The sequence below is a fragment of the Polypterus senegalus genome, chromosome 1, assembly GCF_016835505.1.
Source record: "Polypterus senegalus isolate Bchr_013 chromosome 1, ASM1683550v1, whole genome shotgun sequence".
NCBI classification, from domain to species: domain Eukaryota; kingdom Metazoa; phylum Chordata; class Cladistia; order Polypteriformes; family Polypteridae; genus Polypterus; species Polypterus senegalus.
The window spans coordinates 179,857,731-179,874,189 of NC_053154.1; the positions used below are offsets into that span (position 1 = coordinate 179,857,731).

At 34.2% G+C, this 16,459-nt stretch overlaps 1 protein-coding gene across 2 annotated transcripts in view; it reads left to right on the forward strand.

Annotated features, from left to right (window-relative positions):
- Window positions 1–8,151: 8,151 nt before the first annotated feature.
- LOC120535743 (AMP deaminase 3-like) overlaps window positions 8,152–16,459 on the forward strand; it is a 187,899-nt gene continuing 179,591 nt past the window's right edge. The window contains exon 1 of one of the 2 annotated variants that reach the window (XM_039763779.1): window positions 8,152–8,239. The gene's annotated coding sequence lies outside the window, so the exon portion shown is untranslated. The remainder of the gene's footprint in view (window positions 8,240–16,459) is intronic. The other variant, XM_039763788.1, reaches the window with a different exon arrangement.

Below are 16,459 nucleotides of genomic sequence, written 5' to 3' on the forward strand. Positions count from 1 at the left end.
AAAAATGTAATGTCACAAAGGTATGCTGAACCAAAATAGGATTTCCACCTTCAGAGTGTTTGATACAACAAGATGATATCTCTCTTTACTCACAATGTCTAGATCTTATTTTAAGTTCAAAGGCATTCTGCGATTCAATGCATTTAGCAATACAAAAATCTCCTCCAACTTTGTTGACACCATTTCAATGTCAGTATTGAAAGAAACGATTTGAAATAAATATTATGAATTCTTTCATGTCACTTAAATCTTGCAACTATCAGTTGAACTCCAGTTTCAGTGTCTTCAGGTGTTCACAAAACTTCCAAGGCTGAAATGCAGCATGGTCAGTGACACCTTGCAGCATCTTTTTTAGGTTAGATAAATGTATCATTTTGCTGTTTCTTAGTTGGGAAATCTACACACCAATATTCATCTTGAATGTATTCACTGCGCTCATCAAAAATTGCATGTGTTTATCCTTTTCTTGCAATTAAAGTATTAGTTCATTCATGTCTGTTAGACATTATAGTTTACCATTCCTTCAGAGCCCAAAGTTGATTCTTGGCTCTGCTGTTCCACTCACAGGGGAAACAAGGAAATTTTGTACTCTCTGACTGTTAACCCAGTAAGATACAAAGAACCTTTAGGTCCAGTTTTCTTGAGAAGATTTTCAATGCTTTAAACATATATTTTAATATTAGAAAATGTTAAACTTAAACAATTTACCATTAAAATAAAATAATTATATTTAATTAACTATAGTGTGAAATTGATGAAAAGAACTCTAATTGTCAGCCACAAAATGTGTTTTGTGAAAAAATGCTATATGATAGAGAAAAGTTGTTTTCATTTTTGAATTCAACACCCAAAATAAGTAAAAATTACATAAAATGCACAAAGAACTTTCTTTCAATTTTTACATGTGTTTATTAAAGTTACTATCGCACATGGAAAACTAGCTAAGGAAATGTGTAAGAGAATGGGGACCACACGCAATGATAAAGAGGATGAGTATATTTGATTTAATTATTCACTTTCATTGTGTACAGACTCATTGGGTGCCAATAAATGTATTATTAGTATTGTATTGCTAGTTCATTATGTTTAGAGTATATTTTATATGCTTTGTGTTGCAGAGCCCCTTAAAGAATATATTTTCAGCACAGTAGATAGTATAGTGGCAGTAAAAAATAATAGACATGAGGATTGAACTGAATGCTTCTTAGAAAGTTGCATTTTTGACTTTCCTTTTTTCTTTCAAAGAAAATGCTAACAAAAGCAAGTACCTATAAGTTACCAGAATTACCATGTTTCTCTGGAGCATGCCATCAGTCAAAACAAGAAATGACACACAAATGTACAAAAGCTTCACGAGATCTGACATTACTCAAGCACTAAATAAACGGGACATTAAAACCTTTCTTTTTCTAAAATGGCAACAGTAATTGTATTTCTTTAGAGCTGTGTGTAAGACATACTTAAATTTGTCCATGTTTTATTTCATCAGTTATTTCATTCTTACAGATCAAGAGCAGCTGAAAGTTGGAAAGAGAGGTAAGGTAAGTGTTTTATCTTGGTAGAGTAATATATATTTCTCTGCTTTCCCCTATTGTATTATTAACATGTAGCCTTAGAATGCCTAATCTCACAGACTTACCACTGTATATAACTTATCCCCACCTTCCCTTCTATATCTATAACCTCAGGCAATTAGATGTAGTAAAAAGACAAGCAGGAGTTAAGTTACACATAAAATAATGTATTACTGATAATATTCATAAATAATAACAAAATGCAAAGTACATTTGAATATTGGCAACCATACAACCTGATAAAATGGTGATGTGTAATTCAGGTGGCACACAGACTTGTAGTTACTTAAAATGTCTCTAGTTAAGGCATCGTTGGTGCTCAGCTTTCAGCCGAATGTGTGTTCAATATGGCAGCTGAGCTGTGCTCTTCATTGTGTTGTCTTCGTCATTACAGGTTAGCAAGAGAGATGCTTCTTCATCATATGTTGGTTAGAGAGAGAGAATGTGGTTGAGCAAGTATATTTATAGATGTTCTCTTCAATTCCTAGAACCAATAGGACATCATGGTACTTAAAGGCCTCTGAGACAAGCCAATTCCAAACATATCTCAGACCAATGGGAGAAATAGTACATTTTAACACCTGCAAACCCCCAAGACCATATGTTAAGCTAACCTGGCTTTGTGTGGGGGATGAGACAAAGACTTTAGCAAAGAAATACTCATCAAACTGGTTTAAGACACATCCCCCCAAATCCTGTCATAAAATTACAAAGAGACAGTTATAAAATGTGTGTGTGGGGCAAACACGAATACCTCTAAATTACATTGGTTTGCCTAAATTATAAATAAAGACATACAAAACATTTATCAAGTTATATGCAAAATCTCACATCACAACAGTAAGTAATTAGGTAGGTGGGATTCTCAATACATTTTTCATTTAAAATTTTATGGAAAATCACAAACTGCTTTTTAGGGCTTATTCTGTTACTTAGGCTTCATAATTCATAAAAAGTGAATTATTAAAATTGATATTTCAATAGACCTAATCCCAAGATTGGCATTAACAAAATATAAAAAAAAACTACAAGACACTAAATCTATACAACTAAAAAGATGTATAAAATCAAAGTGCTAAAATTGAATTGATGTTAATCATGCTGTTAGCTGTTTTATCATTTTTCATTTATTTCACATGTAGCATTTGTACACTTTAATTAAATAAATAAAAAAGACTCCCATTCTTACATGATTCTTATATAACAGTTGAAAGTACAAAAACATCACAAAATGAGATCATACATAGCCTAACATATAAACACTAATATTATGTTTGAGTGTCACACCCAAATTTTTAACGTGTGACATACAGTGCCCTCAATGCAAGTCAAACCTGTTTTGCCAGCCTGACTAAGAACACAATTAGAACACAGTCTATTCTTTCCAAAAAAGTTAATACTGTGAGTGGAACCATCAAAACATTTAAACAAAGCAGTTAACCTAAACTTTCAGTTAACATTAAAATGTTAACTTTAAATGTTAACTTTAATGTTTGGCTAAAATGAAAAATGAGTATGTCTAGGTAATTATACATATGTATAGTATATACTGTATATATTGGAAGAATTAATTATTTTTCATGCAAGTAACTTTAACAAGCCACTCCCCAGAATTCCCTCCGAAATCATCAGCTGATCAACTTCAAATAAAAGTATGTCCGGGCAAGCCCTGACCTTAGCCAAATTATCCAGAGAAATCCTAGTTCTACTAGTTTAGCCACTGCCCTCAAAAAGTCTGATGAAGAGTGTGCTGGTTGCCAATTCTTTGTTGCTATCTATCTATGTTAATTGTTTTACAGTTTGACACATAAATAGTTCATTGGGTAATTCTTTGAGGAAATCTAGGGAAAACATTTGGTCTTTTAAACCCTATTGTTCAAATTTGATCACCCCTGCCTATTGCATATAAGATTTTATGATGTAGATAATTAACCGCACCCCACTGTAAAGAAAGATTTAGAAGATAAAGGTAGAATTAGTTTTAAAGGGTTTCATGGTGCAGCACATCATATCTATCTATCTATCTATCTATCTATCTATCTATCTATCTATCTATCTATCTATCTATCTATCTATCTATGCTTTCAAAACACACACAATCATAAGGCTGTACCAATGAGGTGTGACATAATGTGTTTGTCTGCGGTGGGCTGGCGCCCTACCCAGGGTTGTTTCCTGCCTTGCGCCCTGTGTTGGCTGGGATTGGCTCCGGCAGACCCCTGTGACGCTGTAGTTAGGATATAGCAGGTTGGATAATGGATGGATAATTTGTTTGTATTGAGGAAAAACAGAATGCAAAAAAAGGAGACCAAGCAAATTATGCTGAACTACACAGAGACTTAGCTAATACTATGATGACTTCTCTATGGGAAAAGAACATGTGAAAACATGATTCAAACATTAATCCAACAGTAAAATTAGACATTGTACAGAGCCTGGCAGAAGACAAACAAGCACATGCTGACTCTTTAAACAAAAGAGGGCTTTAGTATGTTGTTCAAGAGTCCTACACGGGCTGCTGTAGACTATTCAGAAGTTGTATAGGACATCACATATGTCTGCTGCAGATGTGAATTTTAGATGGGGTTTAAAACGTTACTCCCTGCTAGTGCCTAACTTACTCTGTAGTTGAGCGGTACTGTATGAAGGAGAAAAGGTCTTAATAATGCTAAGATAACGAGACTTGATAAAATGGAGAGGCACACAATACCGGGATGTAAAGTACATACAGTCTCATTTATAATGCTTTTGAAGGAAGCAAGTTGGGAAACTACCTGTTCATTTTGGATGCTGAAACATCTAGAATTTGTGGGTTATGTTTTTTGCCAGTCCATTGGACACTTTTTTGTTTTGCTTACAATTTGCTTCTGCCACTTTTTATGCTGGAAGTAACCTTGCCAATATTTGAAGACCTATTAATTTTTTTTAAATACTAAATATACCAAAACATATATCCAAAGAGTAGAAGACAAGAAAAATGAACTTAATAATGTCCTCTCACATCACCAAAAATAGGTTCAAATTTTGGACTAACTCGATTATATACATTTTTCCTGTTGTACAGTATATCCAATTTCTTTTAGCATGAAGTACATAAAGATCTATGTAGCAAGTAAGATTAGACTCATGTCACTAGATACAAGTAGTAGTTTAAAAACAATACATTTACTTTTTTACTTAATAAGGTTAGCATCAAAACAAATGTAGAAGCCTGAACAAAATTAAGAAACAACAGCAACAAGCAAAAGCTGCTATGCACAAGTACATCTATAGCTACTTCTGCATTTGAGCACATTTCTGGAAGCATATTTTCTTTCCCCAATTAAATACACCCCAAGAAAATACACCAAAATTAAATAAACCTTATTCTCACAAAAATATACAGTATGTCTATCTATTCCCTAAGTCCACATTTTTCAAAGTAGGGTGGAAGTGAGCTGGTCTTGCAAACAAGAAAATGACAAAAGAGAAAAAATGGATGTGAACTAGCATTTGTGCTTAGATTTAATGCCCATTGTGTAAAGCAGTTTTCTTAGAATAAGCATTTTTTTGTCAAATTAAAATGTATTTTGATAGAAGAGAATTACGTGCATCAGTTTAATATTTATAGCCAAGACACAATAATTTCTCAGTTTTGCTCTTTACTTTACCTAGTTTGATGTCAAAATTAATTCAAAGTTGTGGTGAAGTCATTGCCTCATCAACATCAGCACATAGTCAGCTGTCTGAGATGTGCCTAAAACATGTACAATAAAAAGCATTAAAAACCGTCCTGTCTCATGGATCACTCTACAATGCATACCCATTGGCATAGAATTTACTGGGCATTTTTGTGGGGTCAGTAGATATCATCTTATGCTTGAGAAGTGCTGAAATTGCTGAGTCAAAAAGCTGTGAGTGAGAGTTTGCAGAAGAAAAAAGTTGCATTGCACTAGAACCAGAAAATGCAAAAAAGAATTATATTGTTAATGCTGACAATACAATATATCTTTTACATTGTTTAAAAACATTTAAAAGTCCACTCTGTCTTCTAGGTAAAAACAGCAAATAATTAATGCAGTGATAAACAGTTTTGTGGTTCTTTTGATTGGTGTTCTGGATTATAATATAATTTTCTATTTTTCATGTATTAAAGATACCACATTGGTCACAGACACACCACGTGTGGTATCCTTATCTCAGTTAGAGATAGCAGGCACTGTCACTATCTTACTTCGGTTAAAAAACTGTCAAGATCAGTCAGAAAAAAAATCTATATTTTTAGTAAAAAATTGTCTCTAAAAGCTACAAACATGCAAGGTGTGAACACTGTGTACTGGGAACTGTGAGCCATCCTGCAAAAGTGAATCTTGTAACTGCAAACTTTCATGCTTTCAATTCACTCCATCTCTTAGAAGTAGAATATTCTGCTCTTCACTTTAAAACTGGCTTTTCTTTCACATTAACTTAACCTATCACTCAGCATGGCAGACATATTACACTTATACAAGTACAAAGTTTTAATCTAGTGGTGAAAGAAATTTTTAAAACTATTATAAACGTGCATTTCTGCAAAATTTGCTTTTTGGTTTTTTGGTACCCTTCAAACAATATTGTCATATCACCTCTACGGTCAACTCTGAGCTGGACGGTTGCAACTCTGTATGCAAAAGATTAGCACATCCTCTGGTTTGGGTGACAAAGTAAGCGGTATGCATAAATTTACAATTTGACTTTCTGCAGTTATTGTGGTAGGAATTCTGCTTAAAAAAGAAAACAAACCTCTTGTAGCATTTTGAAATAGTTACTTTTCAGAATTATTATTAAAATAAAATATGTTTAAATGCAACTCTTTAAATCAGCGTTTCTCAACCTTTAAGTATTTGCAACCCGAGTTTTCATAACAGTTTTTTTTCAAATGTAGATGCATATTTTATTATACCTACTTAACTTTTATCGATATTTATCTTACTCTATATTTATTGTCTTAGTATCAGAATGTAGTTTAAGTTAATTTGGTAATAATTTTTACATATTTTTGATTCTTGTTTTCTTTTTTTCACATCTTCGCGGCCTCCTTTTTGTTACTTTGCACCCCACAGGTTGAGAACCACTGCTTTAAATTATTTCTTTCTTATTTCATCAGCACTAAGTTTTTGTTTTGGATACAATTGCTGACAGTCAACAGGTGGAAATCTCCAAAATGACTCAACTCTTGTGAATTGTTTCTTAACCTTCTACAATCTTAACCACCTTTAATATTTAGCAGCATGGATTAACCACCTCCCTGCTAAATCTTTTGTCATTTGGAATAAGTGGTGTGCACCAAAATCATTAACTCTGCATTTACTACAAATCATAATATCTTTTTCTCAGCTATGGGTAATAAGATATTCATTGCCTCTCTGTTTTTTAACGTCACTCTTGTCCTGGCAGCTATTTTTTTAAATGGACCCTTCATTTTTCCTATAACAGTGTATGTCTTTCTATATTTTCCAAAATGATTGATAGAGAGAATGCTGATTGGCTGTCTGTGTATTTGAGATGGACTGTGTTAGTTTGTTTTGTTTTATTTATTTTTTGTTTTCCCATCCTCCATGGTCAACTGGCCATAGCTTCATAGGTCAACAACTGATTAATGGACGGATGTTGCTGGGCTTTATTTATGGAAATCAGTTTCAAGCCTGCCTCGCAGTTAGAAGACCCGGGTTCAGTACCTGGATCCTCCCTGCATGGAGTTTGCATATTCTCCCCGTGTCTGCGTGGGTTTCCTACAAAGACATGCATGTTAGGTGCACTGACAATTCTAAAATTTTCCCTAGTGTGTGCTTGGCGTGTGTGTGCGTGTGCGCCCTGCGGTGGGCTGGTGCTCTGCCCGGAGTTTGTTTCCTGCCTTGCGCCCAGTGTTGGCTGGGATTGGCTCCAGCAGACCCCCATGACCCTGTAATTAGGATAAAGCAGGTTGGATAATGGATGGATGGATGGAGTGTCAAGCCACTCTGTTTCCTGACTGTTTAAAGAAATCTGTGTCTTCATCTGAACTTTTTATGTAATTATCAAGGCATAAACTTTGTTTTTGTATCTTCTGAGAACTTTTCATAGCATTCTGTGCATGCACTCAGTGAATAATGCTATGCAAAAATAAACTAAATTGAACTGAATTGAAGTTTTATCATATTGTTTGTCCCCCCCCCCCTTTTATGCTACATTTATTTTACTACATTTATTTGTTTTACTATTCTGTTCATTTTGAATTTGTCTTGTCAGTAAATATTTTTATTTTAATACATATAATAGAACATTTGGAAATCAGGAGGGCTGAGAAGTTTTCACAATAGTCCCTAGAACCTTTACAGTCAACATGGGTTTTTATTTTTTTGTTTGTTTGATTTTTACTTATTATTTCCCAATGTAGTGCATTAATAATAATGTAAAAGCTTTATGACCATTAATATAATTAAACATATTTATATGTAAGAATGATGGTAAAGCAAAAACACCATTTGAGTCAGTAAGTGGTTAAGTTTCCAGCCCTTACAGGAACTATGCTAATGCTTATCTTGCTCCACCACAGGCTTGCATATAAAATGAAACTTTTTTTTTTTTTTGGCTCTTGTCTCTACATGCTGCATATCCTGTTATAAACAAGAGAAAGCATTCTTGCTATGCAAGCAGGCCTCTGAATGGTAAGTGGATTGAAAACGCTGTTTCTTAATCTATGTGCAATCTCATTACATTTTCTTGTATTTACAGTATATTTCTCAAGTGACTCAACGATTAAATGAAACATTTCTGGTAGCATTTACAGCTGAAATAAGTCAAATGTCTGATATTTTTTCAGTACTGTTATCTACATCCTCTTTTACTTCCTACATGTTTTGTTTTCATAGATTAAAATGTGCTGACCACATTTAAGCATGCTTCTTTAATGTAAATGTTACTTTCTTACTGCAGTTTTACTTTTTGTTATCTGTGAGTTAAATGTGAATGCCTGAAAGTGGGATAACTTTGTCTGATTCTAGATATGGATCCTCTTAGCCTTGAACAAAACAGGAAAAGTATTTGAAGAAACCCATGATTAAGACTGTATATGCGTGTCCATGTAAGGTTTGAGGACAACCGAGTATGACAACATTGTGTGTTCTTAGAGGAAATGGAGCCACATCTCACATGTAGATTTTAATGTATGATCAATGCTGTTTGTTATTTCAATAGCCAAGGGAGCATTATTAATGTAATATGCAGTGATTAAGACATCTGCTAACTGCACTAGGTTCTGGGAGTATACAAAAGCATATCGTGTTATATGATAAACTGCTGCTTTATGCCAAATTAAGGAAAGTGAAATAAGTAAAATCAAAGGTTTTTTTTATTTAATAATTGTGTTTCTGAGAATCTTTACTATACCTTATTACCAGTCCAGTTTTTTCATATTCATTTGGCAGTTCCTCCAGTAAGTGCCACATATTGAACTGATTTTAGGAGTAATTAATGTCCTCCTTTTCAGTTCCATTCAAAATAAAGGTTTTTCTAATAAATACACTTGCATTTGCAAACAAAAAAATTCTGTACACATTTTCAAAAATTATGTATTTAATTCTAAACAAAAAAAAGTGTGCTGCAGCTTATAAATACATACTGTATCTCTGAACATAAAACACCATGCAGTTTACATTTAGAAGTGAATCTGTATCTGCTTTTAATTATTTAATTGCCTAAATATCATTAAACATATTTTTAAAAGCCCATCTAGACATATAATACTTTTTGTTGTACTAGTAATATTCACTTTATTAGTCTTCACATTAATAAATTCAACCAGTGGATTGATTTAGAGAGCAAAATACATACACAGACATGTTTATCTTATATGGTAGCTGAAAAATGTGTATCTTTAATGTTCATGTTAAAAATGGTCTGTTACTGTATTTGTTTTTAAAGTATTTCTTTTTCTTTTCTAAATTCTGTAATTTGTGAAAGGCTGCATGTAATAATCTTAATTACCCATAGGTAATCTCCAAGAAATAGATAAATAAATTAAGGCACCTTTAATTGTCTTCTAATTTAAGTCATGATATTATTCATTGAATGCAGTCCCAAATAATAACAATTACAGGAGAAATTTGTTCAGTTATTGGAATGACAGAGCCTATAATATGTGGCTGGAATGCAAACTTGCAGTCAACATGGCCCTGTCAAAAAATTTGAAGATAACATTCTCACATCTCAGCTTAATGCAATTCATACTCATGGAGAGCTGGACCTTATTTTGGCAATATCAAGCACAAGTTAGACTCCAGCATTGGACAGGACAAAGTCTATTTCAATGGCTTTCCATGAATACATCTATCTCCAGTGAACTATCAGTTAACCTAACATGCAAATTTGGGATGCCCAGAGAAGAACAACCTATTGTATCATAGGGTGAACATGCAAACTTTACTGTAATTGGGATTTGTGTTCAAAGAAGTAATGCGTAGGACTGCATTCAAGATCCCATACTTTGACTTTGCACATTTTAAATTAATCACCATATTTCGTTGCAAAAGTTCAGGATCCACAGCTGTTGAAACTTCAGAATCTTCAAGGGAATGGTGAGTTTCTAATTGCCATATTGCTTGCAATATTCACCTGCAGCAACATAAAAAAAATGAAACACAGATGCCAACAATAGTCAAAGAAGACATACATCATTGTCCTAAAAAATGTCATGCTTAAAGATTATCATCATCACCACCACCACCAGCACCACTCTACCCATCTGCACAAAACAAAGTATGTAAAAATCAAATTAAGGCAAAAAATTTAAGTGATGTTTGTTGGAAGTGTCATTCTTTTCTAACTCAGCAAATTATGCATACGGCATTTAGATCATGTAGAGGTTGAATACACAGCAGTATCTGGTGAGACATATGGCAAAAACCAAGTAAGTTATTTTTCACAAATTCTTATTGCACCAGAGTTGAAGACACAAATAAAATATGAGCAAAATGGATGACTGGTGACCAAGAAGGGTTTTACTTTTCTCAGACACTGAAAATCATTTCTGAAGTTGATTGCTTTGCCAATTAAACAAATTACACCTTTGTGTAATTTGAAAAAGGGATAAATTCTATGGCTGAGAGAATCTTTATAAGCATTTAAACAAGACTGTGTAGGGAAGAAAAATAAAGATGATATACAAGCAGGATGAGCCCTACTTCATTAAAGACAAAATGACACAGCCAAAAATATAATTTTATTTTCTAAACACGAAAAGTAATAGAAAAGCTTGCTAATCAACTAGAAGCAACAATAGTAACAAACAAAAACTACTGCATATACACATCTGTAGATACTTGTTCAAACATGCATATTTGTGAAAGAAATCATTGCTTACTTGACAGAAAAAAAATCCAGATAAAACATGGACAAAATATGCAGTAATCAAGGGGCTGGTCTCCATGCCAGTAGTACAAGGCAGACAGGCAGAAACCAACCCAGGAGAGGACAACAATACAAGTAGCACAGAAAAGAATAAGCTAAAGATAAAATAGGAGCTGTAAAGCACTATATCTCTCCATGATCAGATTTTAAAAATGTATACCTTGTGAAGCAGTGTTCTAGGAAATATAGCACTAAATGCATGGAATAAGCAAAATGTTTGCATCTAAAGGAAGGCTGCAAATTTTATTTTAAAATTCATACAAGTAGTTATAATATTTGCATTTTTTCTTAACTGAGTCAGAAGAGTTTATAACACATTACAGATCTGATGAGTTTAGGGAAAGACTAAGATAGTCTTTTATTGCATAGGGAAGTATTTTGGGTTTTAAAATTAAATACCAGCAGTTTTTCTGTGAATCATCTATTTGTTCCTGGTTTTTCCTTTTAATCCTGGAATTACTAATATAAGCTGTTCACAATATGTGAACATCATCAAGATCTGGGTTAAAAAGCTAGATGTGGATTGTAGCAGAATATGGGTGCAGGATTTGGTTCAAATCTCCTACTCCAGTTATAAGACTGATAGTGTACACTGAAAAGATATTAATTTGTGACATAGTATGTGACAGTTGTTTTTTTAATAAGGGGCTACCCATTAGCATGCACCTGATTTTTATGATAAAGACAGGGAAGAGGCTGTATTCATTGAAATAAATGTTTATTTCAGATAGAGAATTTCAGGATTAAGTGTTTTCCGTTTTTTTTTCCTCCTGCTTACAAATGTTCACCTGATCATTTGACTTTTGACTGCTTTCTCAGCAGCATTAGGAGCAAGGTGGGGAAAAAGAACTAACTCATACATGGTAAGTTTAGGATTGTCGGTCAGCCTGATAATGACATTTTTTTTGGATGTAGGAATAAAACCTATGCATATATGGTGAGAGTGTACAAACTCCTTATAGAAACTGAGGCATGAGAAATTCAATTTCAATTAATTTTTATAGCATTGTTCACCAAGTACAGGCTCAGAGCCTTGCATGAGGCAACAAACCAGTTCTCCACCTTCTTCTTCTTCATTATCATCATCTCCTTCTTTTTCCTGCCACTAAACCTTTATAGAGTGAAATGTTTACCTACCTGCCACATCCTCCTGCCTCAAGCCCTTCTCCTTCATATTTCTCTCTACACAGTCACCCCATCTGAATCTCTGGCTGATCTTGATGTTCTCCTTGTGGTAGATCTTCTACAGATTTTTTTAGTCATCTCCCCCTCGTTTCTCCTTACCATGTGCCCATGTCATCTCAATCTAGGTTCTCTAATTTTCTCATTGATCTTTACTATTTATTCTCCCAAGCCCACCTCATTTAAATTCTTTCAAATTTATCTTCCTCTCTTTTGCATGTTACTCATGTTTCTGCCTTGTAGTTGAACATTGACTATTACTGTTAAATTAATATTTACATTCATTTTGCCTTGAATTATTTTATCACATACCACTGACATTTACCACCATTTTTAATTCTCTCATATATTTCCAATTTGGAGCCTGTCCTTGGGTTCCAACTGACCCCAGTTATTTAAAGTTATGTTTCTTCTTAAATCCAAGCCTGTTCTATCTAGTGTTAGCAGTATTACCTTCCTCATCAAACTATATAACCATGACTTTCAATTTTCCAGCATTTATTTTCAGTCCTCACTCTTCTAAAAAAAACACTCCCACCATTTGTTCAGATGTTAAAAAGTGAACTGTTTCCTTAATTTCCACTTTCCGAGAAAAGGCAGAAGTTTATTACAGTGATGTTTAGAACAAGTCATTTCCTCTCTATCCTGAGCAAAGCCACGGTTCTCATTAAAGAGAAGCATCCCCATAGCCTGGTGCTGCTATCAACAAGTTTGTAGGTGCTTTTTCCTTTGGGTAATGACTTGTGTTGACATTTTACCAAACATATCTTTTGTAATTACAGACAGAAAGATCAAACTTGGCCTCATCAGGCCACAAGACACTCTTGCACATGTTTTGTAAGATTACATTTTTTTTTTTTTGCAGTTTGTTGAGTTTCTGTGTTTCTTTTTCTTTCACTCTACCCCTCGGACCTGTTGAAAATAAAGTAAATTACTGAAATATGTAATGATTGGCAAGTTACTGCAATACTTTCCTGCAGCTTCTTTAAGGTTGTTGTTGGCTAGTTTGTACCCTTTCTAATGTTCTATTCTTCTCCTGTTATCATTTTCGGAAGGTCATCTTTGCAATATCTGAATGTGCCATGACTGTCTGTGCAGTCAGAGATAGTGATGACTTACAAAATGGTTCATTTTATAAACAGAAGAGGTGCTTAGAGGTTACTTCTTGTGGGCTTCCAGTGGAACTTGTGGTAGATGGCGTTTTATTTTCAGAGAATTTTTTTAACATTTTGGCAGAGTGTAGGTAATGTGTGTAATATGTTAGGTTTTCAGCCTGCTGCACAAAAAATGTAAACATCTCCATACAGCGCACCAGTTTGTTGCTTGCATTTTTCGGTAACAGAGATACTTATGTGTGAGCAATATATAAGATAATATTCTAAAACTTTCTGAACCCAAACAATAATATACTGTATATAATTATTCCTAATTGTACTAACTCAGTGCAACAAAAGTGTGGTACTCAGTGTGAATTCAAACTGCTACACACAACACAACCAAAAAGGGCTGTTTCACAAAGAGAAGGAACACATGTTACTAGTATGTACTTGGCTCAGTGATACATTTTGTTTGATAAATATAATTAAAAATGTATGCAAAAGACATGCAAATATTTATTTATTTATTTATTTTTTTAATTTATTAATTTTATTACAATCAATACATAGCAATCAAGTTTTACAAAAAAAAAAAAGAATTATGCTAAGAACAGATCGATCCCCACCCTTGAGAGAGAGAGCAAGCCAAACGGTGTAAAATTTAAGGCTTTTAAAAATACCTAAATCAACAAATTCTCTGTGCTTTATAAAATCATTTCAAAATATTACTGATTAGATCCTGCCATGTTTTGAAAAAGTCTGCACAGATCCTCTAACTGAGTATTTGATTTTTTCCAATTTTAAATAATATAACACATCAGTTTCCCACTGACTTAAAAGAGGAGAGTTTGGGTTCTTCCAGTTTATCAGAATAAGTCTGCGTGCCAACAGTGTAGTAAATGCAATCACAATTTGTTTGTCCTTCTCCACTTTAAGCCCCTCTGGAAGAACCCCAAACACAGCTGTTAATGGGTTAGGAGGATTGTGAGTCCAAGACTGTCTGAGAGGTAATTAAAAATTTTGTCCAGAATAATGTTAATTTGGTGCAGGCCCAGAACATGTGACCTAGTGAGGCTGGGGCTTGGTTGCAACGTTCGCAGGTTGGATCATGCCCTGGAAACATTTTGGAGAGTTTTAGTCGAGACAGATGTGCTCGATATATAATTTTAAGTTGTATAATTGTATGCTTTGCGCATATGGAGCTCGAGTGAATACTCTGCATTGCTACTTTCCACTCCTTTTCTGATATATTAATTGAGAGATCTTTTTCCCAGTGTACTCTTGGATCTTTCAAAGGGAGGGATTGTAAAAGGATTTTATATATTGCAGAGATGGAGTCTAACTCCTTGAAATTGAGCAATAATCTTTCCAGCGTGGATGAGGGTGCAAGATGAGGAAAATCTGGAAGGTTCTGTTTAACAAAGTTCCTGATTTGAAGATAGTGAAAGAAATTTGTAGCTGGAATGTTAAATTTGGAATGTAATTGTTCATAGGATGCAAAGACGTTGTCTATATAAAGATCTCTAAGCAAGTTAATTCCAAATTTTTTCCAGATATTAAAAACTGCATATGTTTGTGAGGGTTGAAAGAGGTGGTTCTTTTGCAGGGGTGCCACAGAAAGAAGCTTCTCCGTCTTAAAATGCTTTCTACATTGGTTCCAGATTCTAAGTGAGTGGAGCACAATTGGGTTATTAGTGTATTGCCGATAACGTGTGTGCAAATATTTAAATTATGCATAAACCCACAATGTAAAGTTAAACATCCTGAAAATTTACTTTTATTTTTCATAAAGAGAACAATGTAAAGTTAAACATCCTGAAAATTTACTTTTATTTTTCATAAAGAGATTTATTTTGTCTATCTCTGTTTAGATTAGTTTAAATATACAGTGGAACCTCGGTTCATGACCATAATTCGTTCCAAAACTCTGGTCGTAACCCGATTTGGTCGTGAACCGAAGTAATTTCCCCCATAGGATTGTATGTAAATTCAATTAATCCGTTTCAGACCGTACAAACTGTATGTAAATATATATATATATTTTTTTAAGCACAAATATAGTTAATTATACCATAGAATGCACAGCGTAATAGTAAACTAAATGTAAAAACATCGAATAACACTGAGAAAACCTTGAACAACAGAGAAAACTAACACCAAGAGTTTGCGTTATAGCGCTACAAACTGCTCGCTAAAAACACTTTTTTTAATGAATTTTAAGCACAGGGAAAAAAATGAACATTTGAAAAATCCGTAATTTAGTAAACCACCAAGAAAAGTATCATTACAACAAGCACGCTACAAACCGATCACTGTAAATAGAAGTGAAAACAAAAACAAGACTGGTGCATTCTTTAACGGCCTTCTCTGCCTTGTAAGTCCAGCCCTCTCTCTCTAGTGTGCCTGTGTGTGTGTCTCTCTCTCTCACACACCTGTGAGTGCGTGTGTCTCTCTCTCGTGCGCCTATGTGTGTGTCTCTCTCTCTCGTATGCATGTGTGTCTCTCGCGCGCACCTGTGTGTGTGTGTTGCACGATCTCTCTCTCTCTCACTGCACAGGGAATGCACAGGGAGAGACTGAACACGTGCGGAAATCATCGGTGCACACAAACTGAAAGGGAAACATGCTTGTTCGTATACCGAGGCTGTGGTCGTGAACAGATGCAAAAGTTTGGCGAACTTTTTGGTAAAAACCGATTTGTACGTGCTCTGAGACGTTCCTGAACCGAGGTTCCACTGTATGCCTAATGATTATTTTCTAACTGTATCTATGTGAAATGTGTATTTTCCAAGTTAGTTATAAGCTTGTCCTCATTAAATGAAATCATGCTGTTTAATTAGATATCTCTTCCTATGTCTTTCATCTGAATGCCTTTTTTGCTTTAAAAGACGTCTGTGTATGAAGGTGTTCAGAATTTGCAGGTTAACAGCAGTCTTATGATTTTTACTTTAGGTTCAGGAGGTAGAAAATAAGCAGGAAACTATCCAAGGTCATTACCAGAAAGTCAGACATCTTTTTTAAACAAAGACAAGTATGTGAAACAAAAAATGAAGTAATACAGAGCAGAGCAAGAGGGTCGAAAACATAAAGAAAATGCCCATAGCCAAGCCAAAATGAATGATGGAAGTCAGTGAGAGACAGAATTAATTCAAAACCAAGTAGTCTTGAATTGAAAACAACAAACCACATAATAAGAGAAGAA